We start from the raw sequence: 13,686 nt of genomic DNA, 5'->3' as shown, positions 1-13,686 counted from the left end.
GCAGGAAAACACTAGAGGTGAGTAGTAGTTACCAATGAGTTTTCTACCTCCTTCTTGTGGTTCTAGGAATCTCTCAAAGCCCCAGGTGTAAGAGCCAAGTACCAAGATTTCTTTATAGTTTAATGCCTGGAAGGGGCTCCAGAAAAGCTGGGGAGGGACTTTGGATAAGGGCAGGGAGTGAAAGGGCAAGGGGGAATGGATTAAAACTGGAAGAGGGTAGATTTAGGCGAGACATGAGGAGGAAATTCTTTGGTATGAGGGTGGTGAGACACTGGCACAAATTGCCCAGGGAAGCCCCATTCCTGGAAGTGTTCAAGGACAGGTTGGACAGGGGCTCTGAGCAACCTGATCTAGTGGGAGGTGTCCCTGCCCATGCAGGGGGGTTAGATCTAGATGATCTCTAAGAGCCTTTCCAACCCAAACCATCTATGATTCTATGATTATTTGAGACGTTTATAAACTGTGAATTTCCTACCCTGACAGCTGCAATTAAAGAAACTCTGCACAGAAATTACATTACTGCAACACATGTTCAGCAGTCATGAGGCTGCAGCTGGGTTACTGTTAAGTTCTGGACACCATGCTGTAACAAGGATATTAATAAATTGAAAAGAAACAAAAAATGGCAGCAAAATGCAGCGTGGATGTGGGAAGATGAAGAGAAACAGAATCCTGAGAACAAATCTAAATACATCTGTGTATCTAGCACAGGGTAAACTAACTTATTCTCAGTACTAGAGGAAATTGTTGCATATGTTAAATTTGTGATATTTTTTCTTAGTTGTAAATTATTAGGAAACAGGAGGGCATCTTATTAAGAGTGCCTGAGGAAACAGCTGCAAAACAGCAACAAAGATTTTTCTGGACAATGCTGATAATAAGGGGTAAATGAAATTTCTACTATTGAGTTTATAATCACTTTTGAGGTTGAACTCAATGTGTTTATTTAAAGCAAAAAAACTATGTGGATAAAAAAATAAATAGGACATCACTATTCTGTCTGAGAATATTCACTATTCTCCTAATTTTATATATTTGCCATATCTAGAGTTTGCATGTTCTCTGCTCTCCAGAAAGTAAAAGCAATGTGGAACTAATATACAGCCAAGACTTCCTATGCAGGTGCAAAAGGTTCCCCCTGAATCCTTGAGTGGCCTCTTAAGGCCACCAGGTGTGATGGGATCCTAAAGTGTTTCCATAACAGCCCAATATTCAGCCAAGTAACTGGTTAGGAGCCATGTTGAACCTTAAGTTAGGACATGAAGATTTTCATTCCAGGACACCTCTGACATGGGTAATCTAGCAATTAGTGCATTGTAGTTTTGCAGGCATTAACCACACATCAAACACAGTGAGGTTTGTAATCTGTTCTGGCTACAGTGAAACATCTTATTTTGAATATGACTGCCAAGCAAAAAACTATTTCCTTTACAAAAATTATTTATTTTCCTAGCATCTTTCGGACCACTACATTCTGCTAGTCAGCAAAATACAATGAAGAAGAAAAAATCTTCAGAGCTTGCTTCAAATATTGGTGATGAAGAGGTATGTTCGGTACATTCCTTCTCTGAACTACATGACATATGTGAAGTGTTTAGCATTTAGCAGGGCACACCTGAAATTTTCCTACCTCCTGAAGGCAAAATGCACAGGACAATAAAAGTTTAGAAAAAAAAGTTCTCTCCCACTTGTTCAATTTATCACCACATTTCAAAGACCCTTCAGCCATGGGGAGAAAATTACTAACTATTGAAGGCACTTATTAGAACAAAGGCATTTTAAAGGAAATTAACACATAATGGCTTAATTAATTCCTATTCTATAATGAAACAATATATGTCAATTGGGAGGCTTCCGGCAAGGATAATTTTCTGGGACATTGCTCAGGCAATGTTCTTACGGCAGCACAGTTGCAAATGGTTTGGGTTTGTTTTCTGGGGGGTTTGTTTGTGTGTTTGGCTATTTTAAAGAAACACTGAATTTTTCTACTAGTGTAGCCAAAGCATGTTCACTTTAAATTCCTCTTGAACCTCTTCCAGAAAACAGAACTTGTACCAGGTCAGTGGCAGTACATATGTGGTTCATACTCCTTTCTGCTGCTGCATTCCTGGCTGGCCAGTTCAAGGGGTAGTAAATATTTGATTTGGCAGCCTCCACACAGTGGGTGGAAACTGGATAGTCCCTTTGATCATACACTTAGAGCCAGCATATAGAGTTTTGTTACTTTGGTAAGAACAAAATTCTGGTCCCATTGTGGTGAGGGTCCAGTAAATTGGGTATTTTGCACCAGGAAGGTACAGTATAACCCAAAAAACCAATGGATTTTAAATGTGTCTGTCATATATTTAATGTTTCCTCTCCATGACTCAGCCCTTCTAGCTTCCATGTTCTCTGACTCTGCAAGAATTTTATTCCTTTGCCATGTTTTATTGCATGACGTTAAAGCTAATCACTATAAACATTCCTGAGTATCCCCAGAGTGTTGTTTATTCAATTTCTTGAAAGACTTAAATCCTCCTGTGGGGGTATAGCAGGAAAGAGGGTGGGTTTGTTACATGTTACTTGCTTTCTTGTATAACGTCCCTCCATTGTTTTCAGAAGAGTCAGGTTTTAATCTAAGCCCTAATTATACCTCTGTTTCAAAAATACTAAGTATTAAGTGTTTTACCAAAGGTATCCACATAATCAATTTATTTTATACAGTATAAGCAAATTACTTGTAACAAATAATGCATAATTAGTTTTACTTCTCGATGTGAAAAGATAGGGCTGTAGCCTAACATTTGAAATATTTGAAGAAAATTAACTTTTTATCATTAAATGTTATACAGTTTGGTTACATGAATGCCACAGGTCATGTCTAGCAGGAGGCAGCTCATTGATAAAATCTCTCATACTTTTCATTCTTCTCACCACCTCTCCCAAAAAATCCTAGGAAAGGATCAGCACTCCCTGCTGATTTTTTTGTTGCTTTGAACATTACTGTGCACTATATGCAAGCCACCAATTAATTCAATTTCCAATTGTCCTGAGTCCTCTCTTGTCCTGCTTCTGTTCTGCTGTCCATTTGGTTGTTTCAAAGATCTGTTTCCTTATCAAAACCCCTTACTTGGACTTCGTGGTGTAGGTAAGAAATTCTAGATTTCTCTGAAGTGTTAAATTTTTCTTGTCCATAGTCTTGTCTTGTCTGACCTGGGAATGCCAATCCCAAATGAAATGGAAGCTTAACTTCTGCTGTAATTTCTACTTCCTGTCTATGCAACCATCTGTCTTATCCTGGAGGAAAGCAGTGAAGTGAGACAGTGACACTGAACTCAGAGGACACAAAATGCTACTGGCTGGCCTTTTTCTTGCTTCTATAAACAACTCAGCATCTTTTTCCCTTCATCAGCTTCACATTCAGCTATGAAATTTGTTTCAAAGTTGCCTTCAAAACTCACCAAAAAAGTTATTCTACCTTGTGATCGCCAGCCCACTCCCACAGGCTGCCTTAGCTACTCACAGGGCTCTGTCCACATCCCAGAAGTGAGAGGACTAAGATGGTTGACTTACTGCAGAGGGGTAAAAGACTCAGATCAGGGATCTTTTTGTTCCATAGTACTTTTTGCTTTAATGGATTGAACAAGGGTAGTTTACTGTGGGCAATACACCACAGCATAGAATTGTCCTGCTCACAGTTTACAGCCAAGGGGTTATCGCCTACTGGGATCCTTCACATGAACAATCTGGCATATGTTTTCCATTGCGGGTCTGCTTGCAGCTAGCTCTGTAACTTGAGGCACATTCATTACAGCTCCTTCATGAAAAAACAGTACGTAGTTTGAATTTATAGGTATTTACCCCTGTTGTCTTCATAAAAGTCAGCATATTCTGGAATATTCACTTAGAGGCAGCCCATTCTGGGAGGGCAGAGAGGTTCAAGTTACCTCCTGATTGCTATACTACCAAAGTAATTATTTTTCAACTGCTGGTTAACCATTATTGAGGTTTGTGAGATGGAATTTTTTTTTGATTTATCATGTACTAATTATTCTAAAGAGGTAGTCATACCATTGTGCTTACAATTCCTGGTTTTAACCCTGCAATATTTGTATATCAGGGCCATGAAATGCTAAGCTATACCACACATTTAAATTGTAGCTGTATCATCCGTCAGTTTCAAGTGCCTCAGCACATGCTAAGCTTTGGTATACAAATCTGAAAATTAGGTTTACCATGCAACTTCCAAATACTCATGTTAGCCATGCCCTGTTGCTAGTATCAGCCTAGGAGAAACACAAATTTACAACATTCAAAGAAATCTCTGAATACCCAGGGAAGAAACTCGGTGCTATGATTCAGCCAAGTGCATGTTGCTTGTGTTAATCCCTCATGGTCCCAAAAGCACTGCACAGTTGCAAATGTCCTGTATGACTGAGCAAGGGAGCTGCAGAGGAGGAGATCTGCCAGCCACGGGACCTCAAGGGGGTGGTTATCAGGAAGGCAGCTCTTCCAGGGCACCACTTATGGTTCAGCAGAAATCATTCTTCAGCAGTTAACACTGGTCCAAATAGTCAGCTCCTGCAGCTACCCAGACCCAGAGAACATCACAGCACCATGCATGGGTGTTTCCTCATGCCGGGGGCCACGCAGGCTTTTGGAGCAGGAGCTGCAGGTGCAGAGGCAGGGGTGGGGGTGTCCCTCCCAGCCCCCACCTGTGGGAGCTGCCTGCCACCGTCAGGCCCTGCACACAACGCGAGCAGCAACCCTCCCCTTCTCTCTCCACTTATCTTTTGCAGTTTATAAAACTGACAAACAGAGGGTAATAGATGGCTTTTAAAGATAATGCAGCTTACTTATCAGGAGGAATGGAGTTGGATACAGCAGCACAGGATTTTTCCTTATCAAAACAGACAAAAAACTGAAAGATGGAAGCTACCAGATACCACAATGAATTCCAATTCCCATCAAACAAACTGTAATGAGTCATTAACATCCTTCCACTCTGAAGAAAGGAGATCTTCCTGCTGGTCTGTGCTCCTACACTGGGTTTTCTTTTTTCCTGAACTACTCCACATAATCAACAGTAACATACCATTTGTTGTTAAGCTTTATTTCCCTCACTTCAGAAATAAGTCTCTTCGATAACAATAAGAGGTGTTTTCCCCCTCTCTACCATTTGACTTTCACATTCTCCTTCCCAGAAATGAGTTTATCAACTTTATAACATGTAATTAGGCATACCAGACCTAAGTACAGGGAGGATTTTTAACAACTCTTCCAAAACTTGCTGGTGACCAAAGAGCCAGAAGAGGCCTCCAAGCTGAGTTCCTTCACCTGGATGGAACAAAACAACAGTTTCCACTGTCTGGGAGAACAGAGCTCAACCAAAAGGCATCAGACTAGTGCTGTTTTACCAATAGCTTTCCAGGCATCACACCAGTGTCAGAGAAAGAATATAATTTCCTCCAGGCATTTTCATGCACGGTTCTTTTCAAAAGACTCTGACTGTGCTATCATAAGAGCAAGGACAACTGATATTTTAATTCAGAACTTTATTACAGAGTAATATACAGGATATACGTACACAGACTTCCAGCAAATAACCAGCGTGAGTACAGGAAGAGTCTGGACAGGCAAAAACCAGAAGAAAATAGATGAGATGGAAACAGAGAGGAGGAGCAGCAACAAAATGAAATGGGAATGGAGTTCTATCCAAAGGGAAGACATTTGTTTTCATAGCTTGGAGGATTAAGGAGGAACAACTACACTGCAAGTTTTCACAGCCAGAGTCCCTCCAAAAATTGCAAGAATGCTGGTCAGCCTATGCACTGCAGTATTACTGAACACAGTACACTGGCTGGGAGTGAAGAGAGCACCAACCATTTTGTAGGTTATTTGTATGCTGGGGCAGGTGTGCACCCGGCAGCCCTGCAGTCCCCATCCCTTGGTTGTACAGATTAGAGACAGCTCCCTTTCAGGCCAGGGCACCCAAGGTTTCCCCTTCTGCAAACTGACATACAGAAAGAAAGAAAAGGGACAAATTTTGGGACTGCATGCCTACATCTTGCCCTGCTACGCAAAGGCAGGCTGAACCTAGAGAACAAACTCCATCCTGCTTGAAAACTGCTTCCTAAGCATAACCTTGTGAAGCAAAGCACTCTGAACAGTGATTGAAAACAAAACTACCCCCATTACTTAGCAACTCATGTCAAAGAAGCTTAAGCACATGCCTAAAGTTAAACAGATGTTAGGTTTCTGCTCAAGTGGGGCCTGTGCTGACTCTGCAGTATTGCAGGTTCACAGGAATAACTAGCAGGAACTACAGGCCCTTAATTCTGCTGGTACCTCTGCTCTGCTGATCTGTGCTCCTCGGTATGCACATACTGCAACACTGACTCAGATACCAGATTTCTGTAACATACACAAAGCCATAAAAGTACTTCTCAAGCTTTAGCAACCTAGTTGATTCAAATAAAGCATGTAAATCTCCTGAACACTAAATACATATATATTTGTATGCTACATAGGTACGAAATGTTTCCATAACTTGGTAATCGACCCAATGCCACATTAAACAAATAGTGGGCAAAGGTGAAAATGGAAGAGGAGATGAAAAATACAGAGCTAAGATTGCTATAAGACACTCTTTTCAACTAATGACATGTTAAAAAAAAGTATTGTGTCTAGAAATGAATAAATGTGTTATAAATACCTGAGTTTAATCTCTAAAATATTCTTCAAAATTCTTTACCCTTTGCTAGCCTAAAGCATCAGGTTATTCTGAACAGACATTATCTGCTCTAGAGACAAACTCCATTGTGCGGGTAGCTCCAGTTGCCAAGTACTTGGCAAGACAGATTTGCAACTAGGTACTTCCCTCTACCCTAGGGAACCTGGATTATAAAAAAGAGCAAGAGACAGACCCAGATTTAAATAAATGAACTGCACCCACTCCAAAAGCAGTATGCCAAGTTTCAAAATATTCTGGCTTGCAATGAAGCTTTAAAGATAAGTTTCCAACAGCCATCCCAACAGCCTGCTCAGTACACACACGCACACTACAATTTTATACAGAAATACAGCTCAGTGAGGCCTGGGTAATGCAACTTTTGCCAGAATTAGGACATACAGAGAAAACATGCTCATACATCGTCTATAAAACTCAGTTCATAAATTACAGTTGGCAACCAACACATACAGGAGACAAGGGTGGTTGTGAAATAGATTGCAAGATCCACTGGTTAAAAAAAAAAAAAAAAAAAAAAAAAAAAAAAATCTGTGCCAGGGGTACACAAGCAGTCTGTGAATAAATGAGCATATTCCTGCAAAAGGTTACTGACTACTAAGATAAGCTGGCATAGAGATCCTTCACTAGTGCTCCAGGCATACAGCAACTGACTTACTAATCAAGTAATACTGAAAATACCTTTCTTAACAGTTTTCTTTTCAAAAAAGCTGTAGATGCACATGTCACTTGGGAAGAAGTGGTAAGAGAATCACAAGATGCTCAAGTCATGCCCCACTTAAAAAAATTAAAATTTTTCTAGCCTTTCCTAGTTTCTGAAGCACACAGTGAAGAAGCAGGTTAAACGATCCATTTAAGAGGAATCTATGGGAGAAAGCCTAAGCCAGTCCCTTAAAATGTTAAATTATTTTACTGCCTTCACATGTGAGAGTTGCAGTGACATGCAGATTCTTCCTTTCCTACCTGGTTATGTTTGCTGAAACAGACTGGTTCCCCAAAGCCTTCAGCTGCACAAAGATCATCTACCACAGGGATGAAGGCACACATGTGAGTGCAGTCAGTCTCAACAACAGGGCAGTGCCCCAGATAGAAAAAAACATACTGTAGAGCACAGAAGTGTACTGGGGAATGGTTTCATTTATAGTTTCACAAAATCTCAACTCAAAAAAAACCCCAACAAACTAATTTATCTGTTAATAAAATTCCTTCTCTTAAATATTTGACATGAGATTTTAAAACCAGATCAAAAAATTACTACATTCCAATCAGGCCTGCACAGAAGACCAAAGGATAGCTCACTTTTTCACACAAATTCCACCATTTTTGTACAGAGAGCCCACAGGAAAGCACAGGGAAAGGGATGGTAGATCTGTAGCAGAAAGGACTAAAATTCTTTGTAAAACTGCTGGATTTCTAGTAGCGCAGAAACTGTTTATCTTTTTCAAATGTGATTTTTCCATTAGCTTTCATAATACTGAACAGTGCTAGAAGTGTGTCAGATGCTACTTCTCCTAAACCCCTAGAGAGCCAAAGTTTTAAAGTGATCTCTCAGATGGGACGGTAGTTGAAGAAACAGAATTATCCAGCACTGAGTTAACAACCCTTTCAGAGGTACCAGGGAATTTACCCCAAAAAAGATATGGGTAGTATTCCCATGAACTTCTACATTTCATACATATATTTTAGCCTGTTTTTGTCATTATAAAACCGTACTACAAGAAAAGTTTACAAAGTGTCTTGCTTAGGGTGTTAATGATGTAGAAGTATGTATTTTCAAAACAAAAACAAGTTTAGTTCATCTTTAAAGAATGTACTATTCTGATAACAACCATCTCCAAGTAAACTCAGGAACCACTAAGAGCCAGAGCAATGTGAAATTCATTCTTCTCTGAAATACACAGGAACTGCTTATTTCTTCATGTGCTCAGATATGATCTGGATTTTCATTTAGTTACTACTGTAGTGAAGTGAAATGAGAGCTATAGCATCCTGGTAAATTAATTATGGCCCACTCCTCCATCTTTTTTGTTCTTTGATTCTAATGCTACAGGACAGGCAGGCTGTTATCCCCCACCCCCCCCATTTCTAGCTCACACCTCAGTTCAGAATTTGCTGGGTTTTCGCAACATTTTACTGTATATTCCTTTCAAAACTCAAGTTTGCTTTTAGCTAGTATTTGGTCATTTCCAACCAGTTGAAGGTCAGCCTCTGCTGTGCTGCTGGCACTGTAGGTCCCTCTTCAGGGAGGAGTCGCCTAGCTATGACACATGAGCATGACCTTGGCAAGTAAGCATGGAGTTACCAATGCTCAGGTGGGCTGTGGAGGAGAGGTCTTGCCTTCTGGGGAAGAGCTATTTACAGCCAGCCAGTACTAAGGAATGAAGGAAGGGAACATGCCCACAACACCAGCACAGTACAGCACAGCCTGCTCAGCACCTACACCACCTCCCTCACCCTCCACTTGCAGCAGGGGTAGGGGCATGATGCTAGTCTGTTCCACTTGGATGCCAGGGCTGGTTTTGTTTAGGGTGTTCATGCCAGAATCGAGCAGGCAAAAAATGGTCTTTTTGATTTCTAGCAGAGATAACAGCTGTCCCAAACCTACATATCACAGATCAAGCACCCCCCAGTTTTCTCACCTAGTATAGAGGTGAAAAGAAGTTTCCTCTTGTATTGTCACCTCTTTTTTTTTTTTTTTGGGAGGGAGGAACAAAGACTGAGGCATCTTGCTTAAGAATTCTGTTTGCTCAAGTCTGCACTATATATCTGCACTATAGCTGTTGATCCCCAAAGGGCTCCAAATATCACCACAGGCTAATGAAATGTTAGCAAGGTTCAGACTTGCAAGAAGAGCCTCAAAGCCCGATAAAATACACAGGAAGAACACTGAAGAAACTGAGCACCACCCATGCTTTGGTCCCCACAACAACAGGACATTTGTTAAACAAAAGTCTGAGCTCATCCCAAGAAACAATCGATGTCCCTAGTACACAGGGAAGAAGAGACAACCCAGAATGAGCAGTCAGGAGACAAGCTGACAATCAGTTTAGTCATGCACAGCTAGACACCTTGAGAAGTTTTGTTGCCCCTTGAGATGCACAAATAGCACAATCCTGCTCAGTATGGAGGCGATTTCCATTAACTTCTGTAGCACTTCGTTGAAGCACAGGGAGTTCAACAGACAGAAAGTTCAACAGTTGGCACATACTGCTACATGCCAGCTGCCAGGTACCTCCCAGTGGGAGCACTGTGTGTAATTCAGCAGTTAGTAGCAAGGATGTGCCCACTGAAGGCTGGGAAAAGAGCTGCAGGAAGAGCAGGGATGCTCCAGGCGACATTAGGCAACCACAGTGCAGGCAGCCCATGACACACAATCTTGCAGTGTGTGAACAGGACAGGCAGAAGTGGGTGCTGGAGTGTCAGCAGCACCAGGTAAAGCAAAGGGATAAACTGGGTCCCAGGTGTATGCAGAAGATCTACCAGGAGCAAAAGAAAATGAGGCTGAAGGCAAGGCCACAACACAGATCCAAGGCACATCTAGGAGGCAGCGCCTGGGCTGGAGACAAGCAGTCAGGAAGCCTGGGCTGAAGCACAGCCCCAGGCTGGGGCAGGGGCTCCAGGGGAGGCTGGTAGGGCCGGTGGTGCAATCAGAACCTGATATGGTGGTTCAAACTTCAACTGCCTTGTCTCCTCGCAGGAGGAGGTTACTGTTGTATTCCTATTGCTTTTATCATCATGTTTCCAAAAAGAAAGGCAGCTTCCTCAATGCTTCAGTCTCTCTTTCAAGAGTACAGTTTTTAAAACAGCTGTTAGGGTAATGTAAGCTCATGCTGTCAAATAAATCGACCAAGCAATTTTGGAGGTTTACTTCATTAATACCTTTTAAAGCCAGCCTCAGGGATGTCAGAGCTCGAGTACTGTCATCTTCCAATCTCTGTTGGTGCCTTTCATACAAGCTGCTTCCTGCCACATCACACTCGTTCATTTCTGGTTTTCTGTATGAAAAAAAAAACCAACAAAACAACAGCTCCAGACAGGGCACACGCCTGTTGTGTAACCCTGTGCAAGGGACACAGGATTTCGGGATGCCGAGCAGCTGCAGCTGAGGGAGCAGTCTTGGCCAGCTAGGATTTTACTTCCTGCAAAACTGGAATGCAGAACAGCTTGCTGGGCTTTGGAGTTTGTACAGTAATTATTCCCACTAAAGAGTTAGTCTGGGAAAATAAAATAAGGCAGGCATCGAAGCAAACCTACTGCTGGGTCTGCAGAATGGGCCTCAGCTGAAATCAAGTACTTTAAGGTAGGCCCACACACCATATTGCAACTATGAGTAAATGGTCACTGGTCTCTAATCACCTGTGAGTCACTGGGCTGCAGCAGAGGCTATAAGAGCAGGACTCAAACTGAACGTGACTCAGGAGGGTCAACCTGCCCTGTTGCTGCTCTTCTCCTAACACCTATCCCAGATTCTGCATACCCCAAATATTTTCAAGCTGCTTCACTTCTAACTAGGCAGCTCCTCCAAGTGATGAAAGGAGAGTGAACTCGCTTTTGGGAGTGCTGGAGCTACAGAGAGATCTAACTAGGCAGCTCCTCCAAGTGATGAAAGGAGAGTGAACTCGCTTTTGGGAGTGCTGGAGCTACAGAGAGATGCCTTGTTCTCAGGCTCTAGGCCAAGCACCCCAAAAGTTTCCAATCATCAGGAAATGTTGCTGCAAGACAGGCTGCTCAGCCCTAGGCTGGAGCTAGGACAGGCCTGCTGGCTTGGGCACAATACCTCTCCCAGCACACCCAGGAGCACTGTGGAAATGGAGCATTTTAAGCAAAGAGAGACTACAGAGGATTCAACATGCTGAATTCAGATGCGCCAAATATTCACAAATCCCCTGTCGCTGAAGGAATTGGGTTGAACTGCACCAAAACATGAATTGCTACATGTCTCAGTGGAAATGTAGAAACACACATCCTCTCCCTCACCCCAGGCCACGTGCTTCAGTTTTTGCATGAAAGCTTCAGTGTAACAGAGATAGTAAGTTTCATACTGGCCACTTAAGACAGTGTTATCTCCACCCTTGGGAACTCTGGAGGGGGAGGCTAGTTGGATAATTTTGAACAAATTTCACAAGCAAAGTTGCAAGAACAGCAAGTTCTTGTAAGCTAGTAGAGGAGGCAGACCAGAAGCATCCAACCCGTAAGAAAGTATCTGCAAAGGGACTTCCTGCACTGTTGATGGCAGAATCCACACACCTGCTGTCACAAACCATTATTTAGTAAGCATCTGTTAGTGACCCTCTTCGTTTCTGCCTCTCCAAGCAGAAATGACTTTTCCTAAGGGCTAGAACCCAAAACAGCGCTTCATAATTGCAATGTTTGTAGCAGAATCAAGGTATGACAACTTCTTCATGGTCTTAGGGTTTCACCACTCTGTGTCACCCAGCTGGTTACTGGTAAACATACCATCTCTACTCAGCACTGATGAGGAGACAGTGATTAGCAATTAACAGTCCAAAGATTCCCCTATTAAAGGAGCTACCCATTTGCTCTAAGCAAAATGTAGCACACTGACCCTTGGAGCTCACATCCACTCCTCTGCTGTTTCCCTCTAACTCTGCACAGGAGCCACTGCCTCGGGACTCCTGACAAAACTCTCTCCCAGTGCAAGGTGGTCGGAAGTGAAATACAAGCTCCTCTGCCCCACACTCCCCTGCATGTTGTACCCATTTAAAACAGCTAAGAAATAGCTAAAGCTGTTGGTTATGCTAAAGTTAGAAATCAAATCCTCTCAGATTTTCAACAGATCTATTTTTCTTCATATTTTAAAGTTATTTTTGTAAGGGATCCAAGTAACTTGAACAATATTCTCCAGAACAGAAGATTTTCTTTTTTTTTTTTTTTTTTTTTTACTTCCTGAATTAGGCATATAAATACATCACCAGTTAAGGACAAGATCAGCAATGGTTAAATAGTCCTCATTCCCTTGAAGATAATGGGATTGCTCACATGAGACCATTTTGAAGCATAGCAGATTTTTTCTAGCATTTCTTTTGGCTTAAAATATTTAGAATAAAATCTCCTAATTTTCCAGCAACACAGCTGTTATGTCTGGCTTTAAACCCAAATCTGTTTGTACGATGCTAAAATTCCCAGTAAATAGCTGCAAAACCTCAGGACTGATTTTAGTTAGCATTGGCAACATATCCCTCAATCAAGGAAATTTTAAAATGGACTACTTCCATTAAATTTCCTTAATTTAATTTTACAGCATTCCTTTGAGGATGCATTTTGTCAAATGGATATTTGATAAGATTAAGGATAGCTCAAGTTCCTAGTCCAAAACCTAGAAGTGAGAGGTTTGGCCGAAATCTCAGTAGGAAATTTTAATTTCAGGAGAAAAGAAATCCTGATTCATAAAAAATTCCTTATAGAGAAGAGCTATTTTTTAAAAATGCCCTGATCAAAAAACCCCAAAAAGCAACAAAGAAAAAAACCCCAAACATAAAGCCAACTATGACATGTCAAAATTGGGTATGTCCAGGTCAAAAAGTACCAATTGGGTCCAACATTAAATCCATTTTGGGATTTTCATTAACATGTTTAAAATGTTTAAATTAGATACCTTCTTTGACCAATTTTAGTTTCTTTTTATAATAATCAGCATTGAAAAAAATTAAATTCTAAATGAAAGCTTTTACCAGCTACCATGGGACAGCCTCTATTTTCCCATTCCCCTCACAGTGACTTAGGCTATTTAACTGCATCTATGGGACATTTATAACAAACACACATTTGTCACAGAAGCCTTATCGCTGTGAAGTCTTCCCTAACCAGAAGACTCTCTGAAGTCTTCCTTAACCAGAAGACTTCAGAGATGCAAAAAACCAGGACTTGGCAGCACATCATCTCATCTCCAGGTCCAGGCCACTGAACTTGAAGTTCAGTCCAGGTTTTCTGGGCTAGGT

This window comes from Apus apus, chromosome 7 (genome assembly GCF_020740795.1).
Source record: "Apus apus isolate bApuApu2 chromosome 7, bApuApu2.pri.cur, whole genome shotgun sequence".
In the NCBI taxonomy this organism is placed as follows: Eukaryota; Metazoa; Chordata; class Aves; order Apodiformes; family Apodidae; genus Apus; species Apus apus.
The sequence above is the reverse complement of the archived record's forward strand: the minus strand, read 5'-3'. Positions refer to the sequence as shown.